The sequence below is a fragment of the Mus pahari genome, chromosome 19, assembly GCF_900095145.1.
Source record: "Mus pahari chromosome 19, PAHARI_EIJ_v1.1, whole genome shotgun sequence".
NCBI lineage: Eukaryota > Metazoa > Chordata > Mammalia > Rodentia > Muridae > Mus > Mus pahari.
The window spans coordinates 63,597,031-63,610,510 of NC_034608.1; the positions used below are offsets into that span (position 1 = coordinate 63,597,031).

Sequence of the window (13,480 nt, forward strand, 5' to 3'; positions counted from 1 at the left end):
AAGTGAAATGGCTGTTGCTCTCTAGAGCTCTGAATACTCTTGTGAAACTTGGCCCCAGCACCAGCTGGTGGCTAGAGTAGCTCACCAGAGCTGCAAGTTAAGCATGTGGGTTCCTAGCCACTCCTGGTCCACAGTGATGCTGGGCTGGGTGATTCCAGGGCTCAAGCAAGAGGTGAAGCCCCATAAACTTGTGACCAAACCATGTGAATGGAGTTGTTCCCCTGCCCTGTCTCCACTCTTTTGGGTCCATTGTCTCTACCTAGATTGGGCCCTGGCACTGCAAGGGGAGAAACACTCCTGAACTCGGCTGCCCTGGGAGCCTAAAGGAGGCAGAGTGGGCTGGAGCGGTGTCGTTCGGCCTGTTGCTATGTATTGTGATGCCGAATTCTGTACAATTCTCACATGTTTTTGTTGTGCAAACCGTGTTCCTTAATTTAAAACTATTGGTTAAATAAAATTAGCTACAACCCCACTACTGGAGGGATTAGAGGTGGGCGGTTTTTGAGTTACCGAGTAGGGGGTGGAGAAGAGAGGGAGGGAGGAGAGAAGGATGGAGTCCTGAGGGGAGATGGACCATGAGCACATGGGCAGGGGAAACAGCAAGTATTTGGGGTACACTGATGGGGAGGCAGCCAGACCAGCAGTTAGAAAAGTAGATTAGGGGTTACCCCCAATAATTGCCAAAGCCAAATAAAGTAACTGTAGTCTGCCTCTCATTTATTTGTAGGCTAATGGGGGATACGTTTAAGATAGCTGTACTACAGGATATGGCTCTGTGGGTAACGGGCTTGCTGTGTAAGCATCAGGAGGTAAGGTTGGTCCCCAGCACCCACATAAAGGCAGGCATGGTGACATGTGCCTGTAATCCCAACACCGAGGAAGCAAACGCAGGCACATCCCCACAGTCTGCTGACCAGCCAGGCTGGCCGAAGGGCAAGCTGAAGATTCAGAGAGACCCTGTCTCTTTTAACACAGTGGAGCAAGGCAGAAGAAGACACTCAGAGCTGTGGTCTGTCCTCCACACATGCGCACATGGGCAAGCTCAACACACACACGAAGGAAGGAAGGCGCATACTCTAAAATCAAAAAGCAGTAAAAAAAAAAAAATTGCTTCGCTATTGAAATAAAGCAAACTGTTCACTCCTTCCTTGTTGTCTAAGTGAGATCAGCTACGGTTTAAGATGTATCTTGCTGTTCGAAATAATTTCCACCCGTGTGTCTTCTGAGAAAAAAAAAAACATTATAAACACATATTTCAGTCTAAAAATATAGATACTATCCTTTCGGAAGTGGCCGCTCCCTTCCTCTCAGACTAGGAAACCCTGCAGCTCCTACTGTGCTAGGGTTTCAAAGAGAGGGGTGGGGAGGAAGCCTAGGGCTCACTCACGAAGCAGCAGCTAGGGCCAAAAAGCTGTAGGGCAGGCAGGGCAGCTTTTCTCAGCCTTGTCCTGCCTTCCGTCCTCTGTGGGGTGGACATTAAATACATCTAAGTAGAAGTCAACAAAGGACTTCTTCATTCTGGGACTTGCAAACACACAGGCTTTGGGTCTGAAGCCTCGAATCTCTCCTTTCCAGTGGCTAACTAAGCTTCTGGAATTTGCTTAATAATCCTACGGAGTGACTTTCTTCCCAGAAAATCTAAACATGAGCCCCATCTGCCCTCCTTCAGAGGGCGACCCTTCTTTCTTCCTCACTGTGCCCGTGCCCCGACTTGTCTGGGGCATGTGATTAGCAGGAGACCTGAGCAAAACTCCTTGCAGGGGCTCTGACTGTCTTTCAAAGACTTGACAAGAAGCAGTTGAAAGAAGCTCTTTCAGAATTAGCCTTCCTCTGTCACAAAGACCTGTGCGTGGAACTCACCACCTCGCTCTGAGGGTCAAAGACGATTAAGTCAGCAAGCGCAACTCGAATTAATAAGGTGCCACGTGAAGGCATAGCCCTGTCAACAGTAACAGCGAGCACGTAATTTATGAATCAAAGAGGTTTGTTTTTAGTTAGGAAGGAGCACTATCGATACACACGATTGTCAGGCATGGAAGCACATGCCTGTTAGACTTAACAGCGCTTAGGGGATAGAGGCAGAAGGATTAAATTCAAAGCCACCCTTAGCTACATAGAGAGATAGGGCTACATGAGACCATGTCAAACATGGAAAGGAAGGAAGGAAGGAAGGAAGGAAGGAAGGAAGGAAGGAAGGAAGGAAGGAAGGAAGGAAGGGAGGGAGGGAGGAAAGAAGAGGGAAAGGAAGAGAAGAAGGAAGAAGAAAGAGAAACAAAGAGGAAGAAAGGAAGAGGAATGAATGAATGAATGAATAAGTAAGTAAGTAAATAGCACTGTTAGAGACATGAGTGACTGTGCAGTCAATTAAGCTGAACAGGTCCTTCCCTCATGGGGGCCTGGTACACAATGGCTACGGCAGCCATCTTCTTGGTAGTGTATGAAGCCTGTTGCTTAATAAGGGCTGCACTAAGGACCATGGAGACAGATTTCTGGTAGAAACTCATATCTCTTTTTATTTCCTGCTCCTCCCAGTCGAGGCTCCAGACAGGTGTTCTGGTGCCCTTGGGAACCAAGGCCTGCAGCATGGTGGTCATGTTTCACACAGGCCAGGTCACCGTGTTCATCAGCAACAGGCTGCAGACATGTACACACGGATGACGGCGGCCCGTCCTAAAGGCAAGTGTGTGTTCTCTGGCACCAGGACATTCACATCGCAAAGAAGCAGGGCTTCAACAAGTTTAATACAGACGAGTTAGAATACTGGAAGTTGGGCATCAGGGAGTCCCTGATGGCCTTGGGTCATACCCATCCCCAGCTGGGGTCCACTGGACAAGTGGTGAGCCCCGAGTTCCTGAGGATTTTCATTATGCTGAGTCCTTCATTCCACCATGATCAAAACAAATCTCACATCCAGTCTAGGACAAAAAAAAAAAACAAAAAACAAAATGAGCAAACGCAATGAGCAATTCAAATCTGTTCTCCCACCCGAAGAGAGGGGTCAGTTTGAGTGTGAGGGAGACTTTATGCAGAATGAATAAGTAGCAGTTAAAGTCAAGGGCTTTGACTGCCACCATGCCTATGTCTAGAGCCTGGCTCCTCCATCTCCTGGGACCTAGGACAAATACATAATCTGTTTCTGCCTTAGTTTCTTCATCTGTAAAATGGGGGTATTCCAAGTATATCTCTCAAAAGGCTGATACGAGGAACGCACAGTTGTTCGTTTCTTTATTTGTTATTGTTTGGTTCCTCTCCAGCATGTGACTACTATGACAACGGGATGCGTTCTTTGCTGTCCTGGTGACTCCGTCGTACCCAGCAGCCTGGTTAACCTGGAACTGCACCCCCATTGCCATACCTGTGTGCTCCCGGGCCAGTGTAGGTTTGGGACAGCATGCCAGTTCATGTTGTCACAGACCCTCTGGTCTGGCAGCCAAGATGGCGCTTCCCTGGATCTCCTCAGAGATCTTCTATTGGTATTGTGGTGTTCCAGGTCAGGGGAATGTCCACGCAGTCGCGCTGGTGACCTGTGGTGGTCAGGGTTAGAGGCAGTGGAGTAGACGTCAGACTTACCAGTTTGTTCTCGCATCTCTCAGTCTGTCTATATTGTCCCCATTTCATTTCTACCTTTCCTTCCCCTCCTGGTCTAGGCAAACTATAAATATGTCATTGTCAGATGGAGAAGCACCAGCCATGCATAGACTCTTCCAGAAGCTCCCACAATGGACAAAGGGTTCTCCCTGAAGTGAGTCCCTATTTATTCTGTATCACTGGCAACTTCTCTGACAGAGCCTCGGTCTTTATGGAGGTCAGGACTGGAAGTTGTTCTAGAAGATTGTGCTCTCTGAACCATTTTTAGGCTGTGTGAAATTAGCCCCCTGGTTTGATTTTACAGGCAGAGATGACCTTATTTCCACTCATAGAGAAGAAAGCGTAGAGCATGAGAGGTGACAGTTAATGTCCAACATCAGCTTGGCTGAATTTAGAATCACTCCGGAGACACATTGTTGGGTATGCCCTTTGAAGGCATCTGCAGAGAGCTGTAACTGATGGGAGGGCGGGGGAGACCCACCCTGAACATGGTGGGCACTGTTCTGAACTGAACGGAAAGAAGCAATGAGTGGGGCACAGCATTCATCTCTCTCTACCTCCAGGCTGCAGACCAATAGGAAAGACCTTCCTTTACCTCTGGCTGCTGTGCCTTCACTGCCATGATGGACCGCCCCCTCAAGCCAGGAGCCAAGATAAACACTTCTTCCCTTCACTTGCTCCTGGTAAGATATCGGGCCACAGCAATGAGAAAAAAAAATTAATATGGATGTGAAAGGGAAAAGTATCTTCAACATTCCTTTTTACATCTGTCATCATGTCTAAAGAAGATAAGAATATGACTGAGTAAGTAAGTCTCTATCACAGGACACACACAAATATATAGCTAGACAAACAAGCGGTTTCTGTGGTTGCTTCTGGATGTGCTTCCAGTCCTTGGGAAAAGGGCACAGTGAACTCAGAGCGTTCAACAGGCCTGGCTAAAGGACCAGGAATCACCTATGACTGCCCCTTCAAGCCACCTCCGCCACCACATGATTTTTTTTTTTTTTTTTTTTTTTTTTTTTTGTAGTGACAGAGCTAAGATTTCTAAAGACCAAGCCAAAAGTCCAATCCAAACGAACTCCAAAATCTCCTTTGGTAAAAGTTAGAGCACTGGCTGGAAAATGGGTCCCCAAATTTGACAAAAATGCATCTATGTATCATGAGTGCAGCTGGAGACCTTAAGTCCCCAAATTCTATCACATGACCTCTTTGGTTTGGTTTTGAGACCAGGTTTCTCTGTGTAGCCCTGACTGTCATGGAACTCACAGGCCAGCCTTAAACTCAGAGATTCACCTACCTCTGCCTCTCAAGTGCTGGGATTAAAGGCTCTCACCGCACATCCCTATGAAAGGCTCTTCAGCAGAAGGCACAGTTCTTTCTCTCCTGTCTAATGCTTGTCAACAATGTGTCTGAGGGTCTTTCAGTGTCTCTTCCACGACCATTGTCGATTGGCCACCTTACAGAGCTAAATATCCTCCTCAATTTCAGACACACATCGCCCTTATTTCTCATTGCCAGACTCAAACTGTTCCCAGCATAAATATGAGTCAGGAGGTTGCGATACCTAACAGAAGACCCATAAGATGGTATTAATTAATTCCAAGATGAGCGAAGAGGAAGTATGAAAATCCAGTAGGATGTTGGATCTATGTGTTAAGAATATACTATTGGACTGCACTAGCTTACGTATATAACTATAATAGTAGGTTATGTAACAGATTCAGAGATTCGTGCTTTGTTGTGTATATTCAAGTAACCAGTGGTTCTCTTGTATTTTTTTTAAAGAATTATTTGTTTTATGTATATGAGTACACTGTAGCTGTCTCCAGACACACTAGAAGATGACATCAGATCTCATTACAGATGGTTGTGAGCCACCATGTGGTTGCTGGGAATTAAACTCAGGACCTCCGGAAGAGCAGTCAGTGCTCTTAACCACTGAGCCATCTCTCCAGCTCGTATTTTCTTTTGGAAAGATTTGTCTATTTTAATGTGTTTGAGTATCTGCTGTATGTGTGTGTGTGTGTGTGTGTGTGTGTGTGTGTGTGTGTGTGTGTGTGTGTGTGTATGTACTACATGTGTGCCTGGTACCCATGGAGATCAGAAGAGGGCACTGGATCTCCTGAAACTGGAATCGTGTACTATGATGTGCTGGGAACTGAACCCTGCCCTCTGTAAGAGCAGCAAGTGCTTTTAGCAACTGAGCCGGCTCTCCAGCCCCTCTCTTAGCTTTCTTATTTGGTTGAGCCAATCTGAACCCAAAGAGGCTACATTCAAACTTTACTCGGCAAGGAGAGGGCTTCTCATACAGAATGAACAGAAACAGAAAATGAAAATCCTAGTTTCAAATATGCTCAGTCTTTAAGAATTATCGGAAGCCTGGGATAGTGGCGCGTGCCTTTAGCCCCAGTACTTGGAAGGCAGAAGCCAGCAGATCTCTGTTGAGTTTGAAGCCAGCCTGATGGAGCTCCGGAATGGCCAGAAGCTACACGGTGAGAGCCTGTCTCAGACGGGGAAAAATAAATGTGGAAATAAATTGGTCCTTTTCTTACCTGTATCTAAAAGTTTTCACCTTTGTGAAGTTGGTCTCCCGTTTCATGGTGAGGATGGAAGTCGAATCCTTGCACGCCATGTGCAATTGTCAAGTATTCTCTCCTCATAAGGTCTGCACTGTGAGGTTAATATTAATGAAGGCGTCTAGCTGACTCACTTACCCATCCAAGCACAAAGTCTCCCCTCCCTGTGCAGTTGTTCTCTTGCCTCTGAAATTCATCCCCTGGGCTAAAGTGAACACATGGCTCTCCCCAGCAATTAATTCTGTGCCAACCACGCCCCTGTGAGTTTGCACCTTCCCCAGATACGGAAACTCGGAATCCATTTGTACGTTCGTTTTATTGACATAGCAGCAGACCCCAGGAGCCAACACTAGACAGGGAAAGGCGGTGGGTTTTCTGGCTCTGGGGTTTTTTCTGTCCTGTCTCCAGAAATGCTCAGCCAAGTCCTTGTGACCCTTACAGCACTGTTGGCCGCCTCAGTGCGTCTTAAAGGAGGACTGGTTCTTGGATGCTTTTCTGATTCTTCAACTGAGTTTCTGAGTTTTAAAAAAACTTAAAAACTTATTTTTTCACCCCAGAATTTCTTATATAAAAATTTTGAAGTTGGGGCATTCATTAAAATTTGTTTCAATTTAATACTATATTTTTTTTGGATCAAATGTGTTTTCAATTTTTTGTAAAGGATGTTGTTACTAAGTTTTTGTTTATGACTTCTCTAAAATTCAATTCTAACTTTTACCTTGTTTTTAAACACATTATACATATTCCTGTGTATCATGAATTCTCAAGTGTAAATCACTGAGTTTTACTGCAGTCGTGCCCCCTACATAATAGAGTTTTGATCAATAACGGAGCCCGTGTGAGACATTGGTCCTATGAAATCGAAAGAAGTGGGGACGTTATAGCTGTCTTCGTAAAGGTATATTTCATGATGTCTGTTCAGTGATTAAATCACCTAGTGGCACATTTCTCAGTAAGTGCCCCATTGGTTACCCAGCCCACGACTATCCATCCAAAGGCTTACACAACTCAAGCCACAGCCTGATTTTCAATCATTCTTAGCACCCTGAAAGAAAGCTGTATTGCTATTTTACCAGTTACATTACAACACAGCCCCTTCATCCTGTTGTCCTGGATCATAATTAACTCACTTTCTTCCTTCATCTTCCCTTTGTTGGGTATTCACCTACAAGACATTATGCCTTATGTGGTGTTCCATCCCTGGCTTCATCTACTTAGCCAGGTTTCCAGTCTGTATCTTATATTGGTGAGTTCTATACCTTCCTTGGAATGTGGTGAGTTGATATGGACTAAGTCCGTTTTGCCTAGCCCCGGATCAGAGAGATGCTTTCCTGACAGACTCAGATCTGGCCTGGGTTTTTGCTTCTGACTCCCTTGACTTTCTAGGTTTGTTATTCTAGGTTTGGAGTCTTAGAATCAGATCAAACTTTCTGGGATTAGGATGGGGGGTAGCTGATGAAGTCCCCAGAGGCAAAGGGGATAGAGATGGATAAATACATGGAGTTCTATAGCTATAATCTGAAATGAGTAAGCCTTCTACCTTCTCTCTGGGCTGTCAGCTTGACACAACCTTGAGTCACTTGGGAAGAGGGAACTTCAACTGAGGAATTGGCCAGAGCAGATTGAACTGTGGACATGTCCGTGAGGGGCTGACTTGTTACAGAAGGATCCAGCCCACTGTGGGTGGCACCATCCCTACTCAGGTGAGCCTGAGCAATATAAGAAAGCTCACTGAACACTACTAAGCTAGTGAGTGGGCCCAAGAACCAACTAGCAGACAGCGATCCTCACCTCACGGTTTCTGCTTTAAGCCTCTTGCCTTAAATTCCTGCTCTGAGTTCCTTCAGTGAGGGAAGTGTGAGCTAACTAAACCCTCTCCTCTCCTGGATCGCTTTTGGTCGGAGTAGATACCCAGCAACAGGAAGCAACCTAGAACATCTCTTCCGCCTTCTAGTCCTTTCGTTTGTTTGCTGTTTATTAATAGTTCCAATTTCTCTTGGTGGTCACCCAGTTTTCTTTTCTTGAAACATTAGGGAGGAAAAGTCCCGCAATTCCACAACAATGTGTGCTTGACTTCACTCTGGCTGCCACCTCTGACCCCAGGAGGTCCTAGCCTAGGCTGCCCAGGGGCGCCTGCTTTCTCAACAGCCTTCCTCATTCCCAGGCTCCTGACACAACAGAGCAGTCCCAAACCCACAGCCCTGGCAATTCATAACACTCACGGTCGCATTGCAACAAATGAGTCTCGCTTATCACTGCTCACAGGTTTTTCTGTTAGATATTGGAAGAGAAAACCTTTAACAGTTCAGCCAAATTCTCCCCGCTCCCTCCATTCCTTGTATAGCTGCTTTTTTGCCTTCCTCGGCGTTCTAGAATTTTACCCTCTCAGTTAACGTCACACGACTTTGGTGCTGAGAAGCAGACTTCTCACGGGAGGGATCTGAGCAGTGAGCGCACCACCCCCTCTGCCTTGCGTGACAGGATGCTGCGTGCATGCCTGACAGAATCCAGGACACCGTCCCTCACCCTCTACTTGTTAAATATGTATTTTGAACTTGATGTAGCTTTCAGCTTAAGCTTTCGGCACAGCTGTGGCCAGCATCAAGAACTGCCCCAGAGGGCCTTCCCCTCACACTTCCCTCTCCCACAGAGAAACCTGCTCTGACCCCTTAGAACATGCTCAGCTGGCGGAGGGAATTTTTATCACACGGAAAGAAGAAAAGTGCTAACAGCCACCTTTCCCCATCAGCCCTGGAAGGAAGGTCAACTCCAATGTAGAGCTCATCAAACACACTTCGGAGGTGCCGAGCTAGGCTAGCTTGTTCCAAAAGTTGAGTTTCTTGAAGCGTTTTATTTTGGGTGTTCAATCAACTTCGAATTCCAAATATTTATGGTTCCTGACAGCAGGCTGTCTACTTTGCAACATGGCTGCCCCGGGGCAGTGTTCTTGCCTGTCTGCCGTCTAGAGCCAGGATGACAGATGGGACTCCTTTTGTGTTGTGGGAACTATAAGCCATATTCTTCAATGGCCTTCAGGAAAGAGCTGCTAGCCCAGGTGTGGCCACCCACGCCTGTAATCTTAGCACCGGGGAGCAGGGGGTCCGAGAATCACACATCGGAAGTCAGGCATGGGATACACAGAAAGAGAGAGATGGCTCTGTGGTCAAGAGCACTGACTGCTCTCCCAGGTCCAGGAGTTCAATTCCTAGCAACCACATGGTGGCTCGCAACCATCTGTAATGAGCATCCGATGCCACCTTCTGCTGTGTCTGAAGAGAGCAACAGTGTGCACATATATATGGAATAAATAAATAAATCTTAAAAAAAAAAAAGACCAAGAATGAGCAAGACCCTGCTCTCTAGACCCCTCTCCTAAGGCTTCTGCTTGATCCGTTGACCAATTTAAAGGGGAAACATGAGCTCTAGTACAAACTAGATTTTGATCATGCTAAAAACTGCAAACCAGAATGAGACTAAGCGTTTGTTGCATGGTAAAAACTAAAACTAAAAAAGAAATGTGTTAAAGAATGAGGACTAGAGTTAGTGAAATGGTGTAGGAGGTAAAGACCCTGGCTGCTGAGACTGACAGCCTGACTTCCACCTCCAGGACCCACATGGTGGAAGAAGAAAGAACCAACTCTGACCCCTACCTATACACTTGCCATAAGGACAACCTCTTCACCACCACCACACACACACACACACACACACACACACACACACACACACACGCACCCACATACACAGAGAGTTAAATAAATATGTAATTTAAAAGGTGAGACACCTTTAAGAAACAAAATATGTGTTCTCTTGTGTTGGGGGGGTCAGGATGAGAAGTCAGGTAAGGGTAGGAATAGATCCCGGTATGCTTTCCACATTTGTTAGCTAGTCCATACATATAATTATGGCTAAATTTCATTTCCCTCAAGAGGCCTCTTGTGAGGCACAACCAACAGTTGTCTTAACAACCTATGCATTCACTGTCGTGTGTGCTGGCCACACCCATAGGAAGCAAGGCTCTAGGAGGCTGGCAGCTGAAGTCAATGTGCTGAATGCATTTCTTGCAAGTGCTCAGGACTTTATAAAGCAGTAAAAATGCTAATTAAGGGGAGGGTGGGGAAGGGGAAAACAGCATTCAGGATGTAATGCATACGAGAAGAATAAATAAAGGAAAATGCTAATAAAGATATAATTATAAGACTCTAAAGAGCCCTTATAAACAACCAGTAAACTCTGACAGCAGACATTCCTGTGGACAATGGGGCTCTCTAAGCCCTTCCGGTATAATGCAGTCTTAGGTTCAGCTCAAGGAACCAAAGCAATCGGACACGTTCCCCTGTGGACTAGTCACTGAGCTGGTCTCAGGATGAAGCTTTGCTATGGAGCAGTTGGGGGACTTCCTCCCAAGCACCTCAGCTGCACATCCTCTATATATCTGAGCTGGTGTTTGTCACCGTGCAATGCCGTTCCTAAGGAGGCATGAACATACGTCTGCCCATGCCAGGTAAGGAACCAATGACAACCAGAGTGCTGATCCCAGCAACATTCAAGCAACCTAGGGAACCAAAGCATCTTATTGGGGTTACTCAATAGACGAGCGGCAACTTACAGGAACAGAGAAGACTCAAAGACAGCGTTATCTCCACAGCCCACCATAACACGAGTGACAGGCCATCAACTGGAAACCTGGAGCTCACTGCACGTCCTGCAGGCAGCTCAGCAGGTTAGAGTTAGTCAGGGTTCTCTAGAGTCACAGAACTTAGGGAATTGTCTCTCTATATTGAGGGAATTTGTTGTGATGGCTTACGGTCTGTACTCCAACTACCCCAACAATGGTCAGCTGTGAATGGGAAGTCCAAGAATCCAATAGTTGCTCAGTCCCACGAGGCTAGTTGTTTCAGCTGGCCGTCTGTAGAAGTAGGTTCCAACAGATGTGCTGGCAGGTAAGTGCAAGCAGGCAAAGAGCAAACCTCCTTCCAAAGTCCTTATGTAGGTCTCCAGCAGAAGGTGTGGCCCAGATTAAAGGTGTGTGCCACCATGCTTGGATCTGGGACTGGCTTTGTCCCAGGCTGACCTTGAACCCAGAGAGCTCCTTGCCTTAGTCTCCTGGCATTAAAGGCATGTACTACTTTGCCTGGGTCTAAGCTTTTCATGGCCACTATGTCTCAAGATCTCCATGCCAAGATCCAGGTCAGAAACTTGGGTCTTCCAGCCTCGAGATCTGGATCACAGATGTGCCCGCCAATTCCGGATTATTGTTCATTTCAAATATAGTCAAGTTGACAACCAGGACTAGCCACTACAGAGGGTGTTCTGTCCCAGTGGTTCCATTGGCCTGGGCTTCCTCTAGGCAGCTTAGCTGGTCTCTGCTACTTCCAGAAAGTTTGGTAGGTCTCTCATCCAAGCAGTTGTTTGAGATTGTCCCCAATAGTCCTTAGGGTCTATATATGCGTGGGAAGAATGGGGACTGATGTGTGTAGCTCACTATCGTTCCTGCATGATGGAATGCCTCATCTCCCTTAGAAAACCCCGTACCTCCCCCTGCCTTTTAACCTGCTGCTTTCTAACACACTTGTCTCCAAGAAGACAGAAAGAAATTGCTACATAACAGATGTCTATGTGTGCACACATATACTCAGCCCCATACACATATGCATATACATGTACCCCTTTCCTGCCCTTCACTAAAACAAACCTATCTTCTGTCTCTAGTCATTGAAGAGTCTATAATCCTGTGCTGGGCTGATCGGTATCTGGACAGGCTGAGACAGAAGCTAGGACCGAGCAGACATCTTTGGAGATGGAACGTTCTGTAGCTTCAGATTCAACTGGAGAGAAAGCGCTCCAACAAAGATTTGGAGTAGAAAGGAAATATCCAGTAGCAGGAGGGGGTCACGTGAGAAGCACATGAGAGGCGGAATTATCATTTTAGCAGCACCGGGTCTAAAGGTGCAAAGTTGAATTGAATGGTAAAGTGGCTATAAATACAAACCATGAAAATGGTATCTCCCAACCTTTTTTCCTTGGAAGAAATGATTTCGGGACACAATGTGGCCAGCGCAGAGTCTTCACTTTCCTGCCTAGAAAAATCTGACTTTACACATTGGGCTCTCCTCCTCACTGAGAGTTTAAACTTGTGATTTCCCCCTTTTTTTGAATGCTGGCAGAAAGGGGCCAGAGGCTATTACACTTGGGAATCTGAGAGCTTCAGTGACACAAGGACTGTCCCTTCCAAGATCCCTTGGGCTTCACTCATCATCAGACACAAAACAGTCACATCCCTCACATCTGCAGCTCCCTTACCCAGCAGCTGTGTGTGTAGGGATTGGGAAACCAGAGAAAGGGACCCTAAGAGGCTGAAGTTAGGGTATTAGTAACACCACACTTGGCTAAGCGACAGAGAACTGTGTAGAGCAGTGGATCTCAACCTTCCTGATGCTGCAACCCTTTACTACAGTCCCTCACGCTGTGGTGACTCCCCCAACCCTAAAATTATTTTTTGGTTGCTACTTCATAACTGTAGTTTTGCTACTGTTATAAATCATAGTGTAATTATCTGATATGTGACCTCCCCCCCCCCAAAAAAAAGGGTCATAACCCACACACAGGTTGAAAACCACTAGGGCAAGACAGACTTGAAGACCATGCTTCCCAAAGCCAAAGAACAGTTAGAAACGGTTGAGGGAAAGTTCCTCCCTAAAGTATCAGAGAGAGAATGGTCCTGCACAAAATCACAGACCCCTAGTCTCCAGACCTGTGGTCAAATGATCTTCTCTGGTTATGGCCACCCGGTGTGTGGGTCTTCATTTTTGCCATTCCCTGGAAGCCAACACAAGGTCTTGTTCAGCCCGTTTTGGTGCATTAATCCAGGCAGTTGCTTTCAGAGTAGATTTTTGTTTGTTGAATGATTACCTTGGGCTAAACACCCTTCTTCATGGGTCAGTTCACTTAATCCTTCTGATAACCCTCTACGGTGGGCGTTGTTATCGGGATGAGGAAAAGCTCCTGTTTCGAGGCACTTTTGTCACAGACAGAGTCAAACTGATACAGAAAAAAGCAAAAAACGTTCCCGTTCACGCAGCTGGCGAGTGTTGGGATAAGAAACCAGACCTAGCAAACTGGCTCCGGAGTCATGCCACTTCCTGTATAGGGCCACACAGGAGCCTGAGGAAGACCTCCCAAGCTGCTTCCGGTAAAGGATCCAGTTGATTTTCTTCTCCGCTTGGGGATAATTCAGGTCAAAGGTCAGCACAAGAGCAATGAATTGAGTGGCTCCTGGACGATCCTCTGCCTTGTAACGATTGTCTTTCTTC

At 46.4% G+C, this 13,480-nt stretch overlaps 1 non-coding gene across 1 annotated transcript; it reads left to right on the forward strand.

Annotated features, from left to right (window-relative positions):
- Nucleotides 1-2,354: 2,354 nt before the first annotated feature.
- LOC115062672 lies at nt 2,355-2,487 on the forward strand. Its single transcript, XR_003842606.1, has one exon. It is a non-coding gene; the product is annotated as a small nucleolar RNA SNORA70 (small nucleolar RNA).
- The last annotated feature ends 10,993 nt before the right edge of the window (nt 2,488-13,480 follow it).